This window comes from Moschus berezovskii, chromosome 14 (genome assembly GCF_049115385.1).
Source record: "Moschus berezovskii isolate FMDL1 chromosome 14, NW_MosBer_1.0, whole genome shotgun sequence".
NCBI lineage: Eukaryota > Metazoa > Chordata > Mammalia > Artiodactyla > Moschidae > Moschus > Moschus berezovskii.
This window is the reverse complement of record NC_142473.1, coordinates 78,013,997-78,039,759: the sequence shown is the minus strand read 5'-3', so window position 1 is coordinate 78,039,759 and position 25,763 is coordinate 78,013,997. Positions and strand designations below refer to the sequence as shown.

The window sequence follows — 25,763 nt, the reverse complement described above, 5'->3', positions numbered from 1 at the left end:
CCCCATGGACTATAGACTACCAGGCTTCTCAGTCCATGGGATTTTCAGGGCAAGAGTACAGGAGTGGGTAGCCATTCCCTTCTCCAGGGGATCTTCCCAACCCAGGGATTGAACCCAGGTCTCCTGCATTGTAGGCAGATGCTTTACCCTCTGAGCCACCAGGGAAGCCCTTAGACGTCATAGGTGATCCCAGTTTTACTCCCTCTCTTGCCTAGAGCACTGGTAATCCCAATTTGTTTACGGAATTTTACTGGGGACACGAGGAAATTCTCCAGAAAGCCCTGATTATTGTTCTGCACTTGGAGGCAAAAGTCCTGTGTTTGAGTCCTGCCTTCTCATCCTTGTTACTGGATGAACACAGAGATTTTTTCTTTTTTTTTTTTTTTAGGTAATTAATTTATTTTTTATTGGAGGCAAATTATTTTACAATATTATATTGGTTGGTTTTGCCATACATTGATATGAATTTGCCCCGGGTTTACATAAGTTCCCCCTTCTGAACCCCCCTCCCACCTCCCTCTTCCCTTTATCCTCCCTCTGGGTCATCCCCGCATGCCAGCCCCGAGCAGATTTTTTCTTTTTTAAAGATGTTATTGATTGATTTGGCTGCGTTAAATCTTAGTTGTGTCTCGCAGGCTCCAGAGTGCTGGGGCTCATGGAGGGCTTAGTTGTTCCATGGCACGTGGGATCTTAGTTCCTTGACCAGGGATGGAACACATCCCTAAATTGCAAGGTGGATTCTTAACTACTGGACCACCAGGGAAGTCCGTAAACACAGAGATCTGATTCAAACTCTTCAAGCATCAGTTTCTTTATGTTCAAAGCAGAGACAGTGACAGTTGAGTTTGTTGTGATAGCCAAAGGCACTAATATTTGAGAAAGAGTCTTATAAACCTTAATGACCTATGATAGCAGGTAAGATTATTGTTTGTTGAAAAACATGTCTTCCTGGTGAAACCCAGCCATAACTGCATGGTGATAACTGACTCCACGTCCATACATGGTAGCCTCAGCCAGCCATGCCACTCAGAGAACATCTGAGATGGGTGGCTTTGGAAGTGATGTGCCCAGAGTTAGATTCCATCAGGATGCAGATATATTGTCCTCTGTACCTTCAAAGTACCTCGTCTACAGAAATGTGCTTGAGTTGTGACAATAATGGGTGTAGTCAGACGTCAGGAAGAACTTCACTAAGAAGATTAAGTTAGAGACTCTGAGAACTCCCTTTTGGGAATATTTAAAAATAAAATAGGTCTTTCTACCTTGAATGTTTCAAGAATTTACCTGACCAGAGCTAGAGACTGGGATGAAAGGACCTCATTGGGTCTTTTCTACTTCTGTCCGGCTCTGACGTGCTAGCATTACACCCTTTTGCTCGATGTTGCCAGTCAAGTTCATTTAGATGTCCTGGGCTCCCTGTCCATTAGATCAGCTGCATCCACAATGCCACAGAAAACTCTTTACGACTGAATACTCTCTTTGGTGTATTTTCAAGCACAGTTCTCCAAAGAACATATGTTAACGTCTATGTAACTTAGAACACAAGGGACTATGGCACTCAATTTCTTCAGCAAGTCTGTAATTATTACTTATGATAATAATATCTTATATCTATATAGTGCTTTATTATTGTTGTTGTTATTTTTTAGTCTCTAAGTCATGTCCCACTCTTTTGTGACCCCATGACTGTAGCCTGCCATGCTCCTCTGTTCATGGAATTTCCCAGGCAAGAATACTAGAGTGGGTTGCCATTTCCTTCTCCAGGGGATCTACCCAACCCAGGGATCAAACTCACATCTCCTGCTTGGCAGGCACATTCTTCACCCCTAAGCCACCTGGGAAGCCCTCATATAATACTTTATACCCTTCGGTATATTCTAATTTTATTAGATTTCAGAGCCACTCTTGTACTACAAATAAGCAATTATTATGGTCCATATTTTACGAAAGACAAAATGAAGACAGAGGTTTGGTGAGCTGCCTAAGACAACACACTTAGTAACTGAGTTGACTTTAGGAGCCATACCATGTTCCAGTACACGGAAAAAACAAATCCACTTTCATCCCATGGACCACCTAAGACAGAAGCACAAATGGGGTGAGGAATTCCAGGCCAGTGTTCACACAGCTATTTACCCAGCCAGTCCAAAAGCTAGATTTACTTTTCCGGAATAAGACATTCTGCTCACTCTGACCACAGAAAACCTAAGTATTACTCTTGCCCTTTGTGGGAATCTCCCATACCCAGCAGCTCCCAACAGCAAATCTTGGAAACTTCTTGCAAAGATCACCCCTAGATGGAGGATCTAAGTCTAGGAAGTCCAAGTTTCCATCTTGTCTTAACACAGAACTAACAGCCAGCTGACATGGCAGAAGGGCAGTTGCAATTTGACTTATATTTAGATAGAAAATATAAAACAGTATCATTGTAGAGTACATCATAGCTTCTAAGATGTTATTTAAAAGTTCCCAACTTTAAGCAATTTTCAACTCACATTTAAGAGATAGAAGGAAGATAATATAACCACATTCCACATAGGAAGCTGAGATTTACCTTGTGGTATGAGATGATACCCATTCCAGACCCAGGGGTCTATGGAACCATGACAGGAGAACTAACCCATTAGGAGAATCCTGTATTTGGTGTGGATAATAGGTGGTGATGGAAATCTTAGCTTTAACTATTTTTCCTATTTTGAGTTTTCATTTTTTTCAACATTTTAATAACAACAAATAATTATTTGTTAATCATTTTAAATAGTAGCTGCCTCCAGTCCTATTGCCTAGAAAATCCCATGGATGGAGGAGCCTGGTAGGCTGCAGTCCGTGGGGTCGCAAAGTCGGACACGACTGAGCGACTTCACTTTCACTTTTCACTTTCACACATTGGAGAAGGAACTGGCAACCCACTCCAGTGTTCTTGCCTGGAGAATCCCAGGGACGGAGGAGCCTGGTGGGCTTCCGTCTATAGGGTCACACAGAGTCGGACACGACTGAAGTGACTTAGCAGCAGCAGCAGCAGCAGCAGCCTTCAGATGACTTTTGTGGCACTTAAATATTAAAGCTCTTGGGGTCACAAAGAGTCAGACATGACTTGATGACCGAACAATAAAACATTAAAGCACATTTTAAAAAATCACAAAACCAAGCAACAGTACACAATTTTCAGACAGTTCTACATTTACAAAATGGAAAACTTCCAACAACAGAATAAAATGGACCTTTTTCCCTATAAGGGCCTTCCTAGTGGCTCAGACAGAGAGGGCAATGGCAAGCCACTCCAGCACTCTTGCCTGGAAAATCCCATGGATGGAGGAGCCTGGTGGGTTGCAGTCCATGGGGTCGCTACCAGTCAAATATGACTGAGCGACTTCACTTTCACTTTTGACTTTTACACATTGGAGAAGGAAATGGCAACCCACTCCAGTGTTCTTGCCTGGAGAATCCCAGGGACAGGGGAGCCTGGTGGGCTGCTGTCTATGGGGTCACACAGAGTCAGACACAACTGAAGTGACTTAGCAGCAGCAGCAGCAGTAGTTCAGAGGTAAAGAATCCGCCTGCAATGCAGGAGACGCAAGAGACGTCTGTTCCATCCCTGGGTCTGGAAGATCCCCTGGAGGAGGAAATGGCAACCCACTCCAGTATTCTTGCTGGGAAAATCCCATGGATGGAGGAGCCTTGTGGGTTACTGTCCAAAGGGCTGCAAAGAGATGGACGACTGAGCGACTAAACCCACACCCACACCCACATAAACCCATTAATGCTGTTTTAACATTGTCCTTCCTTATAGACTAAAGGATCTCTAGTTTAATTGAAGATTTTTTGCCCAGGAACTTTTTCACATCACCAAATGGCACCAGTCTAGGTCAAAATAAATATCTATTTCTACATAAAAATTTTTAAATAATTTGAAAGAATAGAAATGAGTTATTCAATATTCAGAATTTTGGTTTATTTAAAAGTCACACTTTTTTCATATACAGTCATATTATAAGGTAAGATATATGGGGGAACTAATGAGAATGAAACATGTAGTTGAGACATTACTATTCAAACTAAGCCTATGTTATATAATAATGATTTTTAAACACAAAAACTCCGTGGTATTTCATTTATTTCATATGTTACTCAAACAGCATCACAGTTTTTAAATGTTGGGCTACAAAAATTATCAGGTTAGTACATCAGTTATATGTCTTACTCTGTATTAACAGATTATGTCTACATTTTCAGAGACAAATTTGGATTAAATTCTTATATAACTTTACCACTGAGCTAAAAATAAATATGGAAAAATATTGGTCTGATTCTTTGAAGGATTTTTTTAATTAGAAATAACACATTAAAATAAAGTTTATGTAAACAATATGGCATAATCAGGGCATAGATTTATGTGATCCCCAAAACAAAAACTCAATCACCAAAAACCAAAACAAACAAAAATAAAGCAAGCTTTTTAAAAAAGGCTTAAGCCATGGAATTGCAAATTCTAAATAACAATTATTCCAAATTCATTTCTATAACCTATCACTTACAAGTATCTTTTTTCAAACTGGCCAATGAAAATGTGCTTTATGAATCCCAACAGATTATGTCTCTTTCTGTATCCAATCTTCTACTCTGAATGACGTTTTTCCCCAAGTTAACATAATTTTTTTACATTTTTAAAAAGAGATAAAAAGATATAGTATCCTAACAGGACAAGAAACTTGGAAACCATAGACACACAAAGTAAAATTACATTAAAGTTTTTTCCTTAGTAAGGTTAATAAAAATAAAAACACATTTTATAACACTTTTTTCACTCAAAAAGATTTCAAAGTTCACCAAATCAAGATTCATTTCACTCATTACTGATGTGTTCATCCTTGCAGAGGATGTATGGAATCTGATTAACAGCAAAAGTATACTTCTAACATTACTGTCCTCCTGGACCAAGAATCCAAAAAAGATTCTTAAAAAAGAATCCTCAGAAGAAAATCGAGGATCTGTGTGTGTGTGTGTGGAGTCATTTGCAGTGGAACCTCCTTAAATGGACCAAACTAGTCTTCTGCCAATCTTGACACATGGAGCTTTACTGTGTCAGGTGGACCCCAAACCTTCCACAATCTCACCCCCAGCCTCAGTGTGTCCACCAAACAACTTTCTAGAGACTTTGATGATGAAGATATCGTCTTTGAAATAAAACAATCTGTCTAGTGTTCCTTTTTATCATGACCATTTACAAGAGTATTGGAGAACTTCCTTGGTGATCCAGTCGTAAACAATCCACCTAACAATGTAGGGGACATGGGTTTGATCCCTGGTCCGGGAAGATCCCACATGCCACAGAACAACTAAGCCCATGTGCCACAACTACTGACGCCTTTGTGCCCTAGAGCCTGTGCTTCGCAGCAAGAGAAGCCGCCATGAGAAAAAGCTTGTGCTCCAGAACTAGAGAGTAACTCCCACTTGCCGCAACTGTAGAAAGCCTGGGCACAGCAACAAAGACCCAGTGCAGCCAAAAACAAATGAATATTTAAAAAAAAAAAAAGAGTATTTGAACACCATGAACCCTAAGGTTAGCCCAGAGAGGAAATAATTCCTTTTACTTAACAGGGAAAAACCCAGACCCAGACTTAACCCTCTTTCAAAATCCACGTTCCGATGTTTTTTCCCATCCATCTTTTAGTGCAGAACCACAGTTAAAATAATCAGGATAATACAGCCAGATGACAGAAACAGCTTACAGCCAGCCATATTTTCCAGTCCTTACCTACTGCACTCAAATGGTTTTATGGGCTGAATGTTTGTGTTCTCCCAAAAATCATATGTTGAAGCCCTAACCCTTAGTGTGATGAAATTAGGAGGCAGAGCCTTGGGGAGGTAATTAGATCTAAAGGAGGTCATGAGAATGGAGTCCCATAATGGGATTAATGCCCTTATAAGAAGAGAAAGACCAGAATTTGCTCTCCCCATGCACACGTGCTGACATGCTAAGGAAAGGCAATGGGAACACACAGCAAGAAGCAGGCAGTCTACAAGCCAGGAGACTGGCTCTCACTCGGAACCGAAGCTACCAGGACCTGATTTTGGACTTCTAGTCTCCAGGATCCTGAGAAATAAATGTCTGCTATTTAAGCCCCTCAGTCTGTGGTATTTTGTTACAGCAGCTTGAGCTGCCTAAGACAAATGGCATACGTGTCTTTCTAAACAAACACACCTGAGGGCCGTTATTCAGTCATTTGCTTATTTACTGGATAAAAATGAGATGAGTGCTGCTTTGTGCAGGCTCTGCTATAAGTGTGGCGTGTCAGCAGTGTGTGTCAGGCGGTGGTGTTCTTTTCTTTGCGACCCCATGGACTACAGCCCGCCAGGCTCCTCTGTCTGTGGGATTTCCCAGGCAAGGATACTGGAGGTGGTTGCCATTTCCTTCTCCCAGGGATCTTCCTGACCCAGGGATCAAACCCAGGTCTCCTGCACTGGCAGGCAGATTCCTTACTGCTGAGCCACCAGGGAAGCCCAAATCCCTGCTCTCATGGAGCTTACATTTCTCAAGTTGCCTTCCAAGACCACATTGGGAATATCCCACCAAATTAGCTAATTTTACAAAAGGACCAAATTTGTGTGTGCATATTATTGGTACAATGAATTCACACTCACCTTACCTCTAAAGGGTTCTTGTTTCTTTAAAGACATTACCTCCCACATCCAAGCTGTTATCTCACAGAAATGGAAACGGGGCACTTGCTGGGAGGAAAACACAAACTAAGTATTTATACATTTTTGTATTATTGAACTAGTTGAAATGAGCATGTATTAGTTTTGTAAATATAATTTCATAAAAGTTCTTTTTAACTTTACAATCAGCCCCTCAATATTCCTGAGAGACGGAAGCAAGACAGATGGAAGTGAATGAGGTCCAGAGAATGACTCTGGTTACGTGGAGAGAATTGCCTCACAGATATCCCTTCCCTAGAACCCAGTAAAGTGACCACAAAGTTCTCCAGTAGCAACAAGGAAAGGGGCATAGCCAGTGCTGGAAGTAAGACTCAAAAAGTGGCAGCTAAAAAGGAAATCAGGACTTCCCTGGTGGTCTAGTGGTTAAGAATCTGCCTGCCAATGCAGGATACACAGGTTCCATCCCTGGTCCAAGAAGATTCCACATGCTGTGGGACAACTAAGCCCACGCCACAACTACTGAAGCCCACGCCCTCTAGAGCCCATGCTCTGCAACAAGAGAAGCCACCGCACCGCAATTAGAGAGTAGCCCCCACTCGCCGCAACTAGAGAAAGCCCTCGAGAAGCAACAAAGACCCAGCAAAGCCAAAAACAAATAAATACAGACTACATAAAAATTTTTTTAAAAAGGAAATCAGTTCTGATTTGGGATAGAGCTGGGCAGCAGAATGGAACGGCCACTAACTGCATCCTGACTTCTCAAAAGCTCTCACAATAAGTCACACCAATCATGAGAATTCTCACTTAAAACTCCAAACCTGGTAAGAAAACTGGGACTAGCCTAGCGTTTTCCTTCTTCACCGGGAAGTAGGGGAAACAAGCGCAAGCTGCATGAGAGAAGCAGGGAAGCGGACAAGGAGGCTGCCTCTTGCAGAGGTAGAGGCTCCAGGCATGCCCTGAGTGGGGCACGGATCTGAAGCCAGAAGTTTTCTATCCAGCAGAAGGAGATCCACCTCCTAACTGAAGCCAGGTGGTGAGAACACTGGTCCAGGACAACTGATGAACCTTCAAAGGGAGAGCAGAGCCCAAGCTGTCTAACAAAGCCTGCCCCAGGTGAACCCTCTCTGTTCCCTTGCTCTTTAGGAAAAGACTGGAGAACTTTTTCTTAAAGGGTAGACTTTAAGAAAAAAAACAAATGATATTGTGAGATGATAGTTAAGATACCACTAACACTGTAAGATTATATAGAGAAAATACAGTATAGATAGAACTGCTAAAGCACGATCAAGAAAAAAAATCAATGCGGGACTTCCCTGGTGGATCCTGACACAACAAAAGATCCAAAGTGCCCCAGCTAAGACCTGACGCAGCCAAATAATAAACAAATATTTTTAAAAAACGAAATGGCACTAAAACAAGTCTGTATATGACACACACACAGAGCAAGACAAAGACACATAAATAACCAGCCTAGAAAACAGAACTCAAGAAAGAGAGAAATTCTCTGCAAGTGTGTTTCACTAAAGAATAACCGAATAAGAACATGAGGTCAAGAGATGATAAAAAAAAAAAACTAGAATGAAATGAAAAAAGAACAACAGGTTGGAGAAAACAAATGGTTGCCAGGACAATATCATTTAAAAATTATAAATAAAAATACCAAAGGGACAGAACAGACAGAGCTGAAAATAAATCACAGTTGTAGAATAAAGGTTGAAATAATTAAATGTATGTGAAAGAGATAAAGCAAATCAGGGAGAAGCCAATAAACATGGAAGATAAACGTAATAATAATAGGTATCTTTAAAGTATCAAACGCAACAAATAAAGTGGGAAAAAGTACTAAAAGACCCAACAAAAGAAAATTTCCCTAAAAAAAATAGTAGCCTTTAAAATAGAGTTTATTATGTGCCAGAAACTATCCTATGCACTGACACAAATTAACTAAAATCATCCCAACCAATTTTATGAGGCAGACATAATTATTTACATTTACAGATAAGTTGTAAATGGAACGCAAGGAGATCAAACCAGTCAATCCTAAAGGAAATCAATCTTGAATATTCATTGGAAGGACTGATGATGAAACTGAAGCTCCAATACTTTGGCCTCCTGATGCAAAGAGCGGACTCATTAGAAAAGACTGTGATTCTGGGAAAGATTGAAGGCAAGAGGAGAAGGGGACGACAGAGGATGAGATGGTTGGATGGCATCACCGACTCAATGGACATGAGTTTGAGCAAGCTCCGGGAGTTGGTGATGGACAGGGAGGCCTGGCGAGCTGCAGTCCATGGGGTGGCAAAGAGTCGGACACGACTGAGGGACTGAATGACAACTGAACAACAGATAAGCTGAGGTATAAAGAGATTAATAACCTGCTAAGATCTTACAGTTAATAATATTAAGTCAGGTAAAACTTAAAATGTCTACTGAAAAGCACACATTGGGTTCTAGAAATATGGAATGTAAGATTCACAAGGCCAAAACAACATCAAGGGTAAAGAAAAAACTTTTCACGCATTCAGTCAGACAAGGTAAATTACTGACAATGAGAAATAATCATCTGACATCCTTCTCTGAAATAATATTCAATGCCAAAAAGCTAATAAAGGAGTAACTACATAGCTCTTTAGAAATAAACCGTGACCCAAGAATAGTATGCTTATTCAAACATATAGGCAACATCTACAAAAGAAGTCAATGAAGCAGTACCAGTAAGTTGTTTTAGAAGGAAAAAACAATGTGTTTACAATAAAAGCCAGCCAACTATAAAATAAATCCAAATAAAGAACTTGAGGGTGGAGAAGCTGCTGTAAAAAGTATAATAAAAAGTACACATACCAGACAGTAGCTGTGATATGAATTATAGCTATGGAAATGACATGAAACCTGATAATGCACAAATAATAAAAACATAACCAAAACAATAGCAAAATAATGTGATACAACAATAAAAATCAAAGTGAGGGAGAAAGAGGTGGGAGAAAAAAAAGAGTGCTTTCATGAAGGGAATAAATCAACATTGCCTAAGACAAAATCATTCAGGGTAAAAAATAAAAGCTATAACTTCTTAAGGTACTTCATAATCTCTTCTTAAATTAGAAGGGATACTTTGAGAAATGATATTTCCTGTGATAAAGAAATGTGTATTTGAAGTTTAGTAATTCCTTCAATTTCTTTTTTCTTCTTTCAATTTAAGTTAAATTAAACACAATCATTCTATTTCAAAATAGCAGTATGACCTCATTTTGTATCTCATCAATAATATATTGACTATCTCTTACCATCCATTCACTTATCCTTCCATTAGTTGTTCTATTTTATATGCCTAAAAAATTATTTAAAAATCACAAATTTTTTTAAAAGAATAAAATACCTTTAAAAGTAAAACAATAGTGATTTTTATTTAAAAAGAAAAACAAAGTTATAATAATGCATCTGGGGAGCTGGCTGGGGCTTTTAAAGCCTCCTCCTCTTTTATATGGTAAGAGAACAAACGTAAAATGGTACAGCCACTGTGAAAAACAGTATGGCGCGTCCTCAAAAATTTAAAAATAGAACTACCACGCGATTCAGCAGTTCGACTTCTGGGTATTTTTCCAAAGAAAACAAAAACACTAATTCGAAAAGATATGCACCCCTATGTTCACGGCAGCGATATTCAAAATAACCCAAGATATGGATCCAACCTCAGTGCCCATAAATAGATGACTGAATAAAGATGTGATATATATAGAAACACACACGATGGAATATTACTCAGCCTTTAAAAAGTGAAACCTTGCCTCTTGTGACAACATGGATGCAACTAGAGGGTATTATTCTTAGTGAAATAAGTCAGACAGAGAAAGACAAAAAAAGTATGGTTTCTCTTATTTGTGGAATCTAAAAATCAAGACAAATGAACAAACATAACCAAACAGAAACAGAGTCATAGATACAGGAAACAAATAGGTGGGGAGAGGGTGTCGAGAGAAATAGGTGAGGGAGATTAAAAGGTACACATTTTCAGTTACAAATCAAATGAGTCACTGGTACAAAATGCAAGGAAACAAAACCAGAATGAGAATAAGTACTAAGGGACACGTAGGCTGTTGTGATATAAGCCAATGTTCACTCTATTCTGGTATTCTGATTTCCTATTAGGAATTTAAGTAGTGCAAAAAAGTATCAAAAAGAAAGTGAAAAAAAAGTGAAAAAAACCCCACACCAAGTCCTACCATCTAGAAATAACCATCATGGCTATCAGGTGAACATCAGTCCAGGTAAAGTTTATCCAGATAAAAGAATCAGTAGATAGATAGTTGATCAGATAAATACATGATCAATATTATAAAAAATAAAATGAGATTAGATGCAGTATCTACTAACAAAAAAGATTCCACTTGATTCCTAAACCATGATATTGTCCAAAAAATATCATGATATTGTAAGAAATCCAGTCCAGATGTTTAAACATCCAGTGTATGGTTTTCTCTCGAGTATAACTGCTCTATTGGACACACACACCGCGGGGCAGTCCCACTTATACAGACACATACACAGAAACACACATATACACCAGGCCTACTCGCCTGTTGATCTACAGCACCCTGAGGTCTGACCAAATTTTTTTGCACCCACAGAAGGGATTTCCCTTGTCTGACTCATCACCCCTCACTCGGACACAGAAGGCACGGGACAGGGACATCCGAGCAAAGACGTGAGATGCGTGCATGAGAAACGATTCGAAAGGAAAAGCCACTGAAGCCAAAAGCACTACGAGAGGAAGATGAACAGTGATGTGGGCACTTAGGAGCAGAAAGGGAAACCGGGCAGGAAAATAAGAAGGGACAAGAACTGCAGGGTGGAGTGAGGTAAAAGAAGGATCTGTTTCCCACAATGCGTCCCACGGAAAACCACTTTCCTACTGGCAATGGACTGGCACAGACGGAAATGGGGATGCAAGGGAAGCAAATTAACTTCACTGAGATCAAGTTTGGAGGGGGAAAGACCCCACGTCAAGAATTGGATCCATGGACTTCCCTGGTAGCACAGTGGATACGATTCCTCCTGGCAATGCAGGGGACACAGGTTCAATCCCTTGTCTGGGAAGATCCCACAGGCCAGTGAAGCAACTAAGCCTGTGCATCACAGCTACGGAGCCCAAGCTCTAGAGCCCAGGAACCACACTACAGAGCCTGCGTGCTGCAACTCCTGAAGCTCACACACCTAGAGCCCTGAGCTCCGCAACAAGAGAAGCCACCACAAGGAGAGGTCCTTGCACCACAGTGAAGAGCAGTGCCTGCTCGCCGCAACTAGAGAAAGCCAGGAAAGCACTGAAGACCCAGGGCAGCCAAAAATAAATAAATAAAATAACATTTAAAAAATGTACAAAACGGATTCATGAGTAAACAAAGGCTCAGCATCAGGAGTAGAAAACAGCTCTTATCAGAGAGGCCTACATCTAGTATCCTTGGACACCTGACAGGTCCAGCTTTCCCACCTGTCGGAGGAGGTACTACCTTCTCTGCAGACACAGTTCAAAAGGAACATAAGTGACCCAGGAGACCAGATACATAAGACACCATAATGGAACTCTCGGTGAAGGCATAGGATTTTTAGAGGCCTTTCTTTCACCCAAGTCATGGGCTTTTTCCACCCGGGGAAGGATGCTTTATTCACAGCACACATAGCAGCACAATACCCAATCACTTGACTGCTTGTTACAGGGCCCTGTCTGGTCCCAGGTACCCTGAGTTCTACAGGGAAGGTAACTAAGGCCCACATCACTCAAGTCATCAGGCTCTGTGATCACCTAAATGGTATCACCCTACTTAAGTTTATATCAAGTACTGTCACAATATCTTGACTTCGCTTAAAGGAACACAAAAAAAGCGGGTCTTTCCTAATGACCAGAATGAAGTTGAGTCACTTATTTGCGTTTCCTTGCTCTTTGAAACCACTCTCTAATATTATCATCAGAGATCAACTCCCCCATCTAAAGCCTTCAGTGATCCTGCAATGCCTTCAAAACTCAGTACAAAGTCATTTGTTCAACATTCAGCTTCCTCTATAACCTGGCCCCTGCCTTTGTAGTTTCCTTTTCCTCCTCACCATTCCAATCATCCAGTGCTCCAATCACAGGATATTATTCCAGAATCCACCCCGCATTCACAATTCCAGACCTTTATTTATCAAGTTCCACTGCCAGGAATGCCTATATTCATCATCTTTCTATCAAAATTCTACTCAGTATACAAGGCTTAGCTTACATGTCCCTCACCCCCCAGAACTCCCATCAGAATTAAGCTTCCTTCCTTTCAGGGCCATGGCACTTTGTTTTGACCTCTAGTTAGACTTAATTCATTTTGCCCTCTGTTAGTTGCTGTTTGAATCTGTCTTGATTTAAATCTGTTCTTATTGGTCATAAGTGAATGAACGTTTATTGAACATCTACTATGGATGCCAGCTGCTTCCACAGACATCATCTAATTTATCCTTCGGTTGCTGACATGCAGTGCTCATACATTTCAGGTGTTCATAAATGTGTGTTGTATTATTCTATTAAAAAGAAGGGTAATAGTTTGATTTCTGAGCTTCACCAGGAGGTCACTTAAATACGTCTCCTTTAGAAGACTTAATGAAAAAATTAGACTGTTCAACTCAGTTGGACGGCATAGAGAAGGGGTGCCAAATATTTAGTCTTGGTAATTCTCTTAGAAAAATGCCCTAGCCAGAAAACAACACCGTCCTTTTTTCTGTTTCTTTTTCTTGGCCCCACCCAGGAACTCAGCATCATATCTCTATCCTGCCCAGAGTCAGACCTCAACAAGCTAGACGGTTCTGACCCTGGACCAGCTACTAGTTTTCTGTGAACTTTAGACAAGACAGAGCCCCTCACTGTGTGCCGTGCTGTGCCGCTCAGGCGTGTCCGACTCTCCATGACTCTGAGACCCCATGGACTGGAGCTGACCAGGCCCCCCTGTTCATGGGGATTCTCCAGGCAAGAATACTGGAGTGGGTTGTCATGCTCTCCTCCAGGGGATCTTCCCAACCCAGGGACTGAACCTAGACTCCCACAATGCAGGTGGATTCTCTACCATCTGAGCCACTGATGAAGCCTTATTTGTAAAATGGGGCATTTTGGCTGGATGACCTCAAAGGTACTGATCAGTTCCTAAGATTCTATGCTGAAAGAACATACACAAGATGACTTGGGAATTGGCTAATTTTTCAGCCCAACCTATGTACAACAAAATACGGAAGACTATGGCAACAGGGCAATAGATTTCTGTGTGTGTGTGTGTGTGTTCTGAGAATGTTTTGTGTCTGCGCATTGAGGGCGGAGGTGAGAAACTGTTAATCCATGGAAGTCTACTTTCAAGAAATTTACAATTTATGTGAATACCTAAACCGTAAAAACACTGCTTAGTTACTCTTTACTAGGGGTTACCATTTTTGTTCTTGTTAATAAGAAACTAGTGAAGGCTATTTTAAAATCCACTAATCTTACAGTTGAGAATGGCTTTTAAAAAATCCACAGACCTACGGAACTCAAAGATCACCATTAACAAATAAGTTCTCTTCATTTACATTTAGCATCTGACTGATCATGCAGAAGGATCTCTTTTGACCAAATGAATGAATAAATCAACAGGGTTGCATCAACTTCTTCAGGGAGTGAGGGGACGTGTAACAATCAATTTTAGTCAGAGTGTCAATGAAGGCATATCATTTACTGTTTAATAACCAGTTGATCTGGATTCAGCTATTTTCAAAACCATCAGTTAGACTGGACTAAACCTCTTCTTGCAGAAGGAAATGGCAACCCACTCCAGTACTCTTGCCTGGAAAATCCCATGGATAGAGGAGCCTGGTAGGCTGCAGTCCATGGGGTCGCTAAGGGTCGGACACGATTGAGCGACTTCACTTTCACTTTTCACTCTCATCCATTGGAGAAGGAAATGGCAACCCACTCCAGTGTTCTTGCCTGGAGAATCCCAGGGACAGGGAGCTTGGTGGGCTACCGTCTATGGGGTCGCACAGAGTCGGACACGACTGAAGTGACTTAGCAATTAGCAAACCTCTCCTTAGACAGGTTTGGATGAAAAGACACAGCCTGTATACCAAGTGTGTGCATATACAGATGAACCTGAGAACCCTCAGTATGATTTAGGAGAAGCCCACTACAGTTCTCTATATGCCTCCCCAAGGATATAAAGTGTCCTTTGTTCCCTCTGCTGTCAGAGAAGACTAAGAATAAACAGGGGCTTTGGTGCTGTTAGGGTCAAGGTCAGACTCACATCTTTGTTTCTATCAAATGTTTGCTGTGTGCAGTTCCAATATTTCACCAGCATGTTTCAACCAAAGGCACACAATACTGGGCCTCAAATACAGAAATTCCACTGTGGCACCAATAAAAACGCTCTAGTACATCAGGACTATGAGTTTGCTGTAAGTAAAAGGTATTAGATCTGCAGGGGAAAATAAACTTATAAAATAAGAAAAAGAAGACAAAAGAAAATTTTGATTAGGTACTTTTTGGAGGGACTGGGGAGCAACATCATGTAAAATTCTGGAGAAAAGAAAGCATCAAAAAAACAAGGGGAAAAGAAAAGTGACTAATGTACTTCACAGGGTAAACATATTTTTAATGCAAACATAGGAGAAGCAGAAGGGCTCTTTTAAAACAGGGATCTTCAGTTAAGTACAGCTATTAGCTCTTAGGGGCCAAACTAAGCCAGTCTACAAGGAGGGGAACGGGTTTCAGATCAGTATTGTTCAATCAACACAATTTTTTAAAAAATTTTTCAAAAGGAAGAAAAGAAAACCAGTTAAAATTTTGACCCAAAACTTCAAGAGACTATTTTTAAGACTCAGTTTCTTCATATATTTTAATATATCCTTTTAAAAATATTTTTCTCACTGCAATGCCTTTCCTAAAATCAAATATGTATTTTTTTCCTTTGCTGAAGATTCCCTCAAAAGAACATTTCCCTCCAAATCTATACTTTCAATATATTAATAAAATGGATTCAAACTTTTTGTTTGTTTTTGTAGAATTTGCTAGCCCCTTTTTTTTTCCTGAAAGAAAATCCTCCTCCAAATTTTAATTTTTTTATTCAGTATATTTAAAAGTAATTGCTACTTTTTGAAGAATTATGTCATTATGGAGTAATTAAGATTTTAAAAAGTTAGCGATCTTTATGACTCAGAAAGCCCTTAATCCAATTATCAGGGTGAAGGATGAATTGACCTTTTCTCCTTTCAATCCTGTTTCTAGTTCGGAAAAAAAAAAAATCTCTTTCAGAAAACACTGATTTCTAAATTTACCAAATATGATGGCAAATTTAATAGCAGTGAAGTTTTTAAATAAGCTTGTACATATCAATTTAAAAACTGCTTCTTGCATATAAATTTTGGGTTTATGTATATGCATTCTTGAAGAAAGAAAGGGGAACAGAGAAGAATTTCATTTGATATTTATACTATGTGTTTAAACCTGCCTCAACTAGTCCTCTACATTTAATTTCCCATGGTCAGGTTTTCTCTTTCCTTTTTCATGTTTTCCTTTTTCTTTTATTTTGCTATTCATACCATTTCCTTTTCTGCCCGTGAACAATATTTTTTAATAACAAAATTATCAGTAAATAATGATGGTTACAGCAACACTGAAGGTTATAATTATATTATCTATTGTTTTCCTTCCAAGGATCTCAAGGTAAAAGAGAAAATAAAATCAGCATTCCTTCTCCTGTCACAGGATTTAAAAATTTGACAATTGTAATTTTGGGGGGGGGTACATGATACTGATGCTAAGTCATTCTAAACAGTGCCTTTCCTACATCATTGCTGAAATTTCCCCGTATTCAGGATTGGAGACTAAAATTTTATTAATTTAAAAATGTTTTTATTTAGCATTGTCAGACAGTTCCATCAGTCTTTTTAAGGAGACAAAAGACCTCCAAGGTTTAATTCAGAGTTGAGGGCAACTTACATTTGATGAAAAGACTACCTTATGTCAAAAATAATGTCAATATTTAGCTTATTCATGTGCAGACTCTAATTTTAAATGAAATTTAGAGAAATTCATATCTTCTAGCATATCAGTCAGTCTAAGCCAGCATGAGACTATGTTCTAACATTAGGTTACCTTCAGATACAAGTGGTTAAGTTCTACCTTCTGGGTAAGGAAAATGAGCTACCGTCTCTGTTAGTGAGACTATACATAAGTGTATGTGTGCGCATGCGCCTGCGCAACAGACCAAAAAAAACGCCGTAATGAAACTAACAACATGTAGACCGATGTCGAGCATACAGTTTCAGGGTTTTGATGGTGCCCCTGAACTAAGACATTGGGATAAGGTCCCTGTATCTCTTTTTACCCTGTCCTCTCCGAATCAGTTCCTAATCTAGTGACAGATTTTCACCTCATTCTTTGGGGATCTTTTTAAGATCACAGACTCCTTCACCTACTTTCAGTAAATGTTAATTAACCTCCAAAAGTGCATGACATAAAAAATATAATTTTGACCCCCTTGAAAAGAAAGAAGAATTAACAGGCATCACCTTCCTGACTATCAAAGAACCTCCATTTAAAAAAAAAGATAGCTCTATAAACTGTATTTTCCTCTGTAGGACTGCATATTAATAGACAACAGGAAACATGGAAAAAGATTTGTGTATTTGGAAAAATTGTTTCTGAGGTTGGGCCTGTCTGCCCAAGAAAATGGCAGAGAGGGCAGCGGCTACTTGAGGAATTTTATCATTTTAATCGCCTCCTGTCTCCTCTTCTCTATGGCAGATTTAGTACATTTGCAACAGGTTGATGATTGTGGTGCAAGGTATGACAGCCCATGAAAGATCTGTGAAATTTTTGAAAAAAAAAATTAATTTGGAGCAATTCTATGACCTAGGTTTTTATACTTTGGGGGAGGATATTTGGCTTTTTAAATTGCAATCCTTTTGGGAAATTTCCATAAACTTTATTTAATTCTATAATATGATTCCTCAAGCAACTTCTGGAATCTACTACTTTAATTTATTACAAAGCCTTATTACCTTTTTTATAAAAAATATTTTTGCCAAAAACACAACAATACATAGCCCCTATTTAGTGCCATATATAATCCTTCAGGAAGCATAAATATTAGAAATAAAACAACCTATTTTGATGTTATATTAAAATCTATACATTTTATAATCTGTGAGCATATACAGAAAAAAAATTAAAGATGAAATCAACCTCGTGCTAAAACATAAACTCTTAAATATGTTAGTAAAAAAAAAGTGTGGTCAGTTTAAAATTATATCTGGGAAAACATTTTGACTGAAAATTCTATTTCTAACTAAAAAAGAGATTAACTAAAAAGACATCTTATTTTTAAATTAAGAAATAAATTTATGAATAGTAGAAGAAAGTGCCACTCCTCCCTAAAATAAGCATATTAATGAATATCACACATCTCTCTGTGGAGATTGTATTTCTTTTGTGCCACATGAAAAATTAATGTTTTGTAGTCATAAATAAAATATCTTCTTAGATATTTGAGCTTTGGTTAAATAATGATCTTTACTGGGATTAAACTATCTTTAATGTTATACAAATAAAGGAAACAAAATTTCATGTTAAAATCTCAGAGAAGCTGAGAAGTAGCTCACTGAGAAGCAAGATTTTTAATCATAAGATAAAAAAATTTTACAGTTTAAAGATTTCCCTTCTTTGAAAAAAATATTTTCCTTTCTCTCAGAATTCTAAAGCATGACTTTGAAAAAAATTCTAAAGCTAATAGCTAGTCCTCAAAAAAGTAATAAGCTTGTATTTTAAAATACCATTTGTTTATTATTTGAAGAGATAGCAACTATTTTCATGACTGTTTCATATTTAAATGCAAATAATTCTTATGTAAAACTACCTGAAACAGGTTTTTTCTGGACAAGCTTCCTGAAGGGCAAGTTTGAGGGGGAAATAGCTATGAACTGGAGGATTTCATAAGTCTGTAAATAAGTGAAAATACTAAATTAGTGTTACAGCCTAAAATATTTTCTTAATATTTTAATTTTAATTCTTTAAGATTTTAATGAGCAAAGTTTAATTCAGGAAGCTATTAATAAATTTTTTTTCTTTCTTTAAAAATTTTTATTATAAATGACTGCTTCTGTGCTCCATTACCTACATACAATTTAAAATTTTAAAAGAGAGGCATAAAGGAAATTGGCTGAAGGGAAACAATTTTCCTCTTTTACTTAAATATCATTTCATTAAATGTGATGTTGAGGTTCAGAGTGGTAGAAGGCTAGGGGATAAAGTTTGGAGGGCTATCTCTAATTCACCCTTCCTTTGCAAAATCAATGTATAGGCTGCCAATTTACTTACTGCCCCTTTATCAGCTAAGAATTACAGAACTTCTCAGACAGTTTGATTTTGGTTCATGCCACACCCATCTCTGGCAAGAAGGTTTTCTGCTCTTTTTCTTATTTCTGATCAAGTATTCTTGTCACAAACTCAAAGGGTAAAAGAAACCCCTTAATTAAAAAAAAAAAATCACTTAACTCCACTTTGAAACAGTGAAACTATTTTTTTAGTTGATTTTTTTTTTCTACCAACCTAAGATCTGAGCTTTAAAGAGGGGTGAATTCTGGGGATCATAATTTTTTACAAAGTCAGTCTGATTTGCCTGTAGAGATAGTAAAAGGTCAGTGTGGTATAAATCATTGCCGTTTGAATGACTGCTGTCCTGAGAGGCTATTACTGTTTGTTCAGCTCCAGATCAGTTCCTAGCCCAATTCACAACATCTGGAAAATCTCAAGATGATCCCAGCACTCCTTGACTTTAGACTCATCTCCCACCTCATGACTCCTGGTGGTGTTACCTGTTTCCTATGCCTATTTCGACTCTTTCAAATAGTCCAGGACTCTATCTAGACCCTGGGTCTGCAGGCACCTGGCTTAACACTAGCAGTGCGTATTGGCTGAGGACACACTACACGCCTGAAGTACCAGATTGTGTGTTAACTGATATCTCAGTTCATCTTCCCAACAACCTTATGAAATAGGCACTTGAATATCCCCATTTTACAGATGAAGAAACTGACTCAGAGACAACTTGCTCCAGTGCACGCAGCTGAAAAGAACAGAACTGACAAGTAAGCCGAGATCTCACGGGCCTCAAAGCCCGTGGCCTTAGACCAAGCGGTTGTACTGCTTCCTCAGATTATGCTGCTTTTAGCCGCCCCTTGAAAGGCTGCAAAGAAGAGATGGCAAGGACTACTGTGCAGTTTACTTCTGACACGTCCCTGGGCTTTTTAGTATGGTTTTTTAAAAAGAGAAGAAAAGTCTTTGAGTAGAGTTGATGGGTAGGCTGTGGGGGAAATGCAGAAAGGCCTGTGAAGAAGGCTCCTGTTTCTAAGAAAATTAAATAAAATACATAAAAAGCAAACAAAGGCAAAAACATCTTTTGGAATGGCCTCAGATGTGCTTTATAGGTTCCGGGGTACAAAGAGTAGCCCTTTTCTTCTAGTATTCCCAGAAAACGTAAAGACCTCATCAGATGCTTCCTATCGTCACCCTGCAACTTTCAGCCAAGACTTGAAAGAAATGCCTGATAGAACAAGTTAAGGGAATCAAAGAGAAGAAAGCAAAGATTTTTTTGAGGTGGGGAAGGGTGATAAGAGAAGACAAAAAGATTTGTAAGACACTGAAAAGTGAAGCTGGAGGAAGGAAGGAACGAAGAGAAAATACATGTGAAAAGGGAAGAGAAAGCATCCTTGATGATAACAAACAGTGTTATCTGTTCTTGCCCTTTCACTGTTCCTTTACTCTTTCCTCGGTGGGAATCACCTAAACTGAAAATTTAGGACTGAATATAAGCCGAACGTAAAAGGTGAATGGCAAGTATTCTTGGTGAATCATTTTTCCCCCCTGATCAAAAAAAAATTTTTAAGTAAAAAAGGGAATGATTTGCAAAAACAATGTGATTAAATTCAATAGATTTTTTAAAATAACTTGAAAGCAAGGAATTAAAGGGGAATGAAACAACAAAGAGATAATCTTTGGGTAGGGATACAACAAGTAGAGAAAAAGATTTTTCTATCAGCCCTTTTGATTTACTCCCAGTCGGGTAATCCTGGGCACTGGCAGGCTATGGAGCAAATGGACAGATGCTTTCAGAAAAGATTATCTTTTATCTGTTACTCAGGGAATAGCTCTGGTCCCATGACTGCAGATTCCATGATATAAGCCTTGTATGCCATTGCTATATGTGTCAGGCATGGGGGGAAACATAATAATAACAACAATTAACATTTATTGAGAACTGAGTGAAGTTCTTTACATCATAATCTGACTGAATCCTCACCAGAACCTTAGGGCTGTTATTGTTATTCCCATTTTACAGATAAGGGAATTGAGAACTTGAGAAGGACTGATTTGCCTTTAGGTGGATCTTTCTATTCTTCAGTCTCAGCAGCAGCAATCTCTTAATTTCTTGCTTAAGTAGAAACTCACACACTTCACCGGATCCTCCCACAATCTACCGGAAGTCTTTACAAATTCAGATCCTAATCCAGACCTTCCACTTCCAAGGTCATCTCCCAGCAGTGCCTTCCACTGGCTATTTACCCTGGGAGCGCTGAGTAAGAGCATCCAGCTCACCCTGAAAGTAAAGCCTACATCAGTAGCTGATCACACTAAAGTCCATAAACATCCTTCACCTTAAATGAAAAAAGCCAGGCCTTCCTCATTGCAAGGAAGAATTTTGAGGGAGCTCTCAGCAGGGGCGGAGAAGGCAATGCCACCCCACTCCAGTACTCTTGCCTGGAAAAATCCTATGGATGGAGAAGCCTGGTAGGCTGCAGTCCATGGGGTTGCTAAGAGTCGGACGTGACTGAGTGACTTCACTTTCACTTTTCATGCATTGGAGAAGGAAATGGCAACCCACTCCAGTGTCCTTGCCTGGAGAATCCCAGGGACAGGGAGCCTGGTGGGCTGCCGTCTATGGGGTCGCAGAGAGTCGGTCACGGCTGAAGTGAATTAGCATTAGCAACAGCAGGGGAGAAAGAGGCTTTGGAAGACTTGGAGTGGGGCAAAGCCTTTGTACGCTGACCTCTCCATGTCCACTTTGAGTCTTAAAGACTTCCAATTTCTCCTTTACTGAAGACCTCAGCAGCACTGCCTGCCATAAAGCCCCCAGCTATGCTACATAAAGGCAACCTACCAACCCAACAGGGTCATCACGACAGGGCCAGTCTTACCAACATAATAATTCAACCAATGGACTGTTCCTTTCCTTCTCAGGGAATCCTTCTCCTGTCTATCTCTGATTTTCCCTGGTGGTCAAAAGCACCAGAGAAAATCCATCTTTGCTATGAGCCCTGATGTTGAGACATTACACTGTCCAGCTTCAACACCAACCTCTGTTCCCTCCGCCAAATCACCAGACTTTGCCAAGAACATTTAGCCTGAAAGATGGACTGTCACTTCAAAATCCTGCAGGACAGGGCTAGACTTTGCCATTAAAACTTCTCATCTGCTTCTGTCCTCACCCCCACGCCTGCTTTGCCTTTCAGTTACTGATTTTCTGTTCGGCATTTACTCTAGCCTTTTGCGGTATTAACTAAATTCCAAATATTTATTCTACAAAAAAAAAAAAGGAGGCCAAAAACCATGATTAAAAACACAACACAGAGCTGCTAGGTAAGAAGAAGGAAAAAAAAGAACAGCTACAAATCAAGATTTGATGATGCAACCTAAGCTGCAAACCTTAATTTTGTAAAATATACGACTTTGAGACTAACTAGATGAAAAATGTTTAATTAGGGCCTAGTGAAGCCTAGGGAAGTCATGAGCTCCTTGAAATTTTATGTAAAATATCTGTGTTTTTCTTTTTTCTCTTTCCTTTTGTTGTTTTGTTTTTCTGGGAAGAAGCTCCATAACTTCATTAGGTTATCAAAGGGAGAATAATTTATTTATATCTCCAATGCCTAGAATAAGGTCTGATATATAGTAAGGACTCAATAAACATTCAACATGTGTTGAATGAATGAATGAACAAGAGGGATCTGAGCTCTAAAGCACCTAACTTTATAGATGGAGGAGTAGAAGCCTAGGAAGGATATAATAGCTTTTTCAGGGTCATGAACCTAAGTAGTCAGGACCAGATAGAACTAGCTCTTTTAATGCCTTCCACTGTTTGCCAATCTCCTTGTTTTGTTTTTTAACCTGACTGTATCTTTCACTCCATTTCATTTTTCTTCCTTCCAATCTGTTTCTTTTTAAGCTGAGAAATGCATCTGATTTCCTAGTTAGAAGTTGACACTAAGAGCACATCCGGAAAGAGAAGTGAGGAAGCAAACAGCAGGGAGCGTCTATGAAAAAAAGGCCGTCACAATAATTTATTGGTCACAGCACACACAGCATGGCTACTCTTCCTATGTGCTGAAGATGTGATTAATAATGGCATCAAAATGGCTGTCACTGATGGAAATATGCAAAGCTGAGTTAGATCCAGGCATTGGCAGTAAATCTTAAAACTGACCAGGCCAAGCCAGTGTCTTAGGAACAGGTGACCTGCAGCACTCTAAAAGATATCCGAGGGACAAGGATCAAATGAATCCCTGCTTGGTCTGAAAGCTGCTTTTGTGGACCTTCCTTGCTTGTCTAGTAATTAAGAAATCCTGGGAGAATTCAACTGGACCTTACTACCCTCCTAACAGCTCCCAGTCAAGCCCAGTAGGCAAGAAGGATAAGATTCAAGCTGCCACCCAGAGGAGAGAAATAAGGGAGAGAGGCCTAGGCCTCATGGAACTGCTTCAGGCTAAGAGAGACTCTGGAAGAGACCAGTACTTGGATTCTGTGACACAGCAAATTTCTTGTGCTGATGACTTCCTTAGCAGATCAAGGCCCACATGGAGGCACTGAGGTCTAGGCTATGTCAGAAGCAAGAGAGGAGAGCCTTGCCTAACCCAGCGATGCCCCCAGAATGCTAACTGCTAGCAGAAGAACCTTTAGGTAAACTCTTCTTTGAACCCTGGCATCCTAAATGCAAGCCATTTTGGAAGGATATCTGTTACAATTTGTGTTTATGGACTGTCTGTATCATTTACTAGTGCTAAGAATCACTGAGTAAAGACGGAAGACTCCAGAGTAGACAATAAACAACCTGGCTTAGAGCCCCAGCTGTGTGACCTTGGTAAAATCACTTAATTTCTCTGAACCCCTGTTTCGTGATTTATAAAATAAAGGTATTTGTCTGTATATCTGTAACTCTTTCTAGCTTTCACATGCTACGTATATATTTAAGTTTGAGATTTAACCCATCAACAGATGTTTTTAGAAGAGGTTACCCTTCAGGCAAGAAAATCTTACCCCCTGTATTATTTTCTTAGATGTTTCTACAAGGCAACTGAACTATCAGTTAAAGGGGGAGAAGGGGGAGATGTTAACCTCTTGGAATGAACTACAGCCCTATTGCTCTAAGACAGATGCTGAAAACTTATATTCAAAAGGGGAATTTAAGAGAAGTTAGGTTCAGCCAGTGATTTGAAGATCTTGCTCTCACTTTACAGGGTGGGACTGTAAGGCTTTCTAGTCAATCAGCTTATTGTTAAAGTTCCATTCTCAAAAGTAAACGTTTCACTAAATCTATGTAGCAGTCATTTAATTAATTCAGTAAACAGGTCTGTTGTATAATGATCTGAAGGTCTTCCATGGACTGTGCTTCTGTTCTACCATGAGCCTCAAGTTTCCTATAGGATTTCTGGCAGCTTCCTACATTTTGCTCACAAAACAGCCAAGGATAAGTTAGGGAGTTCGGTTTCTCCTTACCTCACAAATCTAACAGCCCTGGAGTTTCAAAATTCTCTGCCTAGCTTTGAACTGAATTCCCCAGTGCAAATCACAGTATGACTCTGAAGCTCAGCAAAGCAACTAAACAAAAGCTCTGTAGCAAAGAATTTTGCTGGTTAATAGTAAAAGTAAATGTGTTTAGAGTTTAATGCCTTACCCCTCAAAAAAAATCAATAACCTAAAAATCTTCCTATCTTTCCTATGATGAACCCCAGTTAAGTAGACATAACTCAATGTACTGGCTTCCTCAGAAAAACTAAGCTCAGCAGAAAATCACCCTTCAACTCCACACCTCTCCTGGGCCGCTAAGAGGCCTGACACAGGCCAGGACATGGGGGCAGAGAGGCAACTCTGGGCCCCACTGAAGAAGCCCTGCATCCCTGAGTCCTTAAGGCTTGGAAGCTTCCAAACACCCAGGCCCAGGTCCTGCTAGGGGATAAGACAGGAAAGGGGCCTGCTTCATGGGGTACTCTGTCCCCTCCTCACCTATATGATGGATGCTTCTCTTTGCTAAATGCTAAGCCATCGAGGACCATCCCCAAGCACTGGATCTCTGGCTTCCCTGTGTCTCGTCACCAAGTGGGGAGTGTACACACACAGCCCAGGCCAAGGGGCCACGGGCTGGGGTATCTTTGCACTTACCTGGGACTCCAGAGCTCATCTGTGCAGACTCTTTAGCTCCTCTGGCCTCTGAGACCTCTTCCTTCAGTGACCACCCCTCATGCAGACCTCCAGGTGTCAGGGCAGGTTTGACCACCTGAAAAGGCCAAAGATGGGCAAGGTTACTTTGCTGGCCCTGGAGGAGAATGGGGAAGTTTGGGGGCTGGGACATTTTATAGGAAATCATGGGGGTAGGGAGGCTACAAGGAAGAAAACGGGCAGAAGGGTGCATCTGGGCCAAGAGTCACAAGGCAGGGGAGCTGAAGCAAGGGGAGAGCTTTTCAGAGATGCCCACACAGCCCCCTAGGTTGAGAAGTCCTGAGACAGAGAAGAGGGTCCTGGCCTGAGGCTGAAGCAAGTGTGCTCAGTGCCTTTGACTGAGCCCCTTCCTTTGCCTCCAGCCTAAGGCAGGTAAGGAAGTGATTGAAAGCAACCACAGGTCTTGGGAAAGAGGCCAGAAGGGGCAAAAGAGCCCGGCAAGGGGAGGAAACTTGGCTCCAGCCACGGATAGAGCAGGAGAGGCAGGGGGGATGCCGCAGGAACAGAGCAACCAAAACTGGGCCTGAGGGTGAGAGCACGTGGAACCCCCAGCCTGACCCAACCACCAGGGGGCAGG

At 40.1% G+C, this 25,763-nt stretch overlaps 1 long non-coding RNA gene across 1 annotated transcript in view; it reads right to left on the bottom strand.

The window, feature by feature from the left end:
- The window catches only part of LOC148775663 (uncharacterized), a 46,024-nt gene extending 20,801 nt beyond the window's left edge, over positions 1-25,223 (bottom strand). Inside the window, exon 1 of the long non-coding RNA XR_016039050.1 lies at positions 25,130-25,223. This is a non-coding gene — a long non-coding RNA (uncharacterized LOC148775663). The remainder of the gene's footprint in view (positions 1-25,129) is intronic.
- Positions 25,224-25,763: the final 540 nt, after the last annotated feature.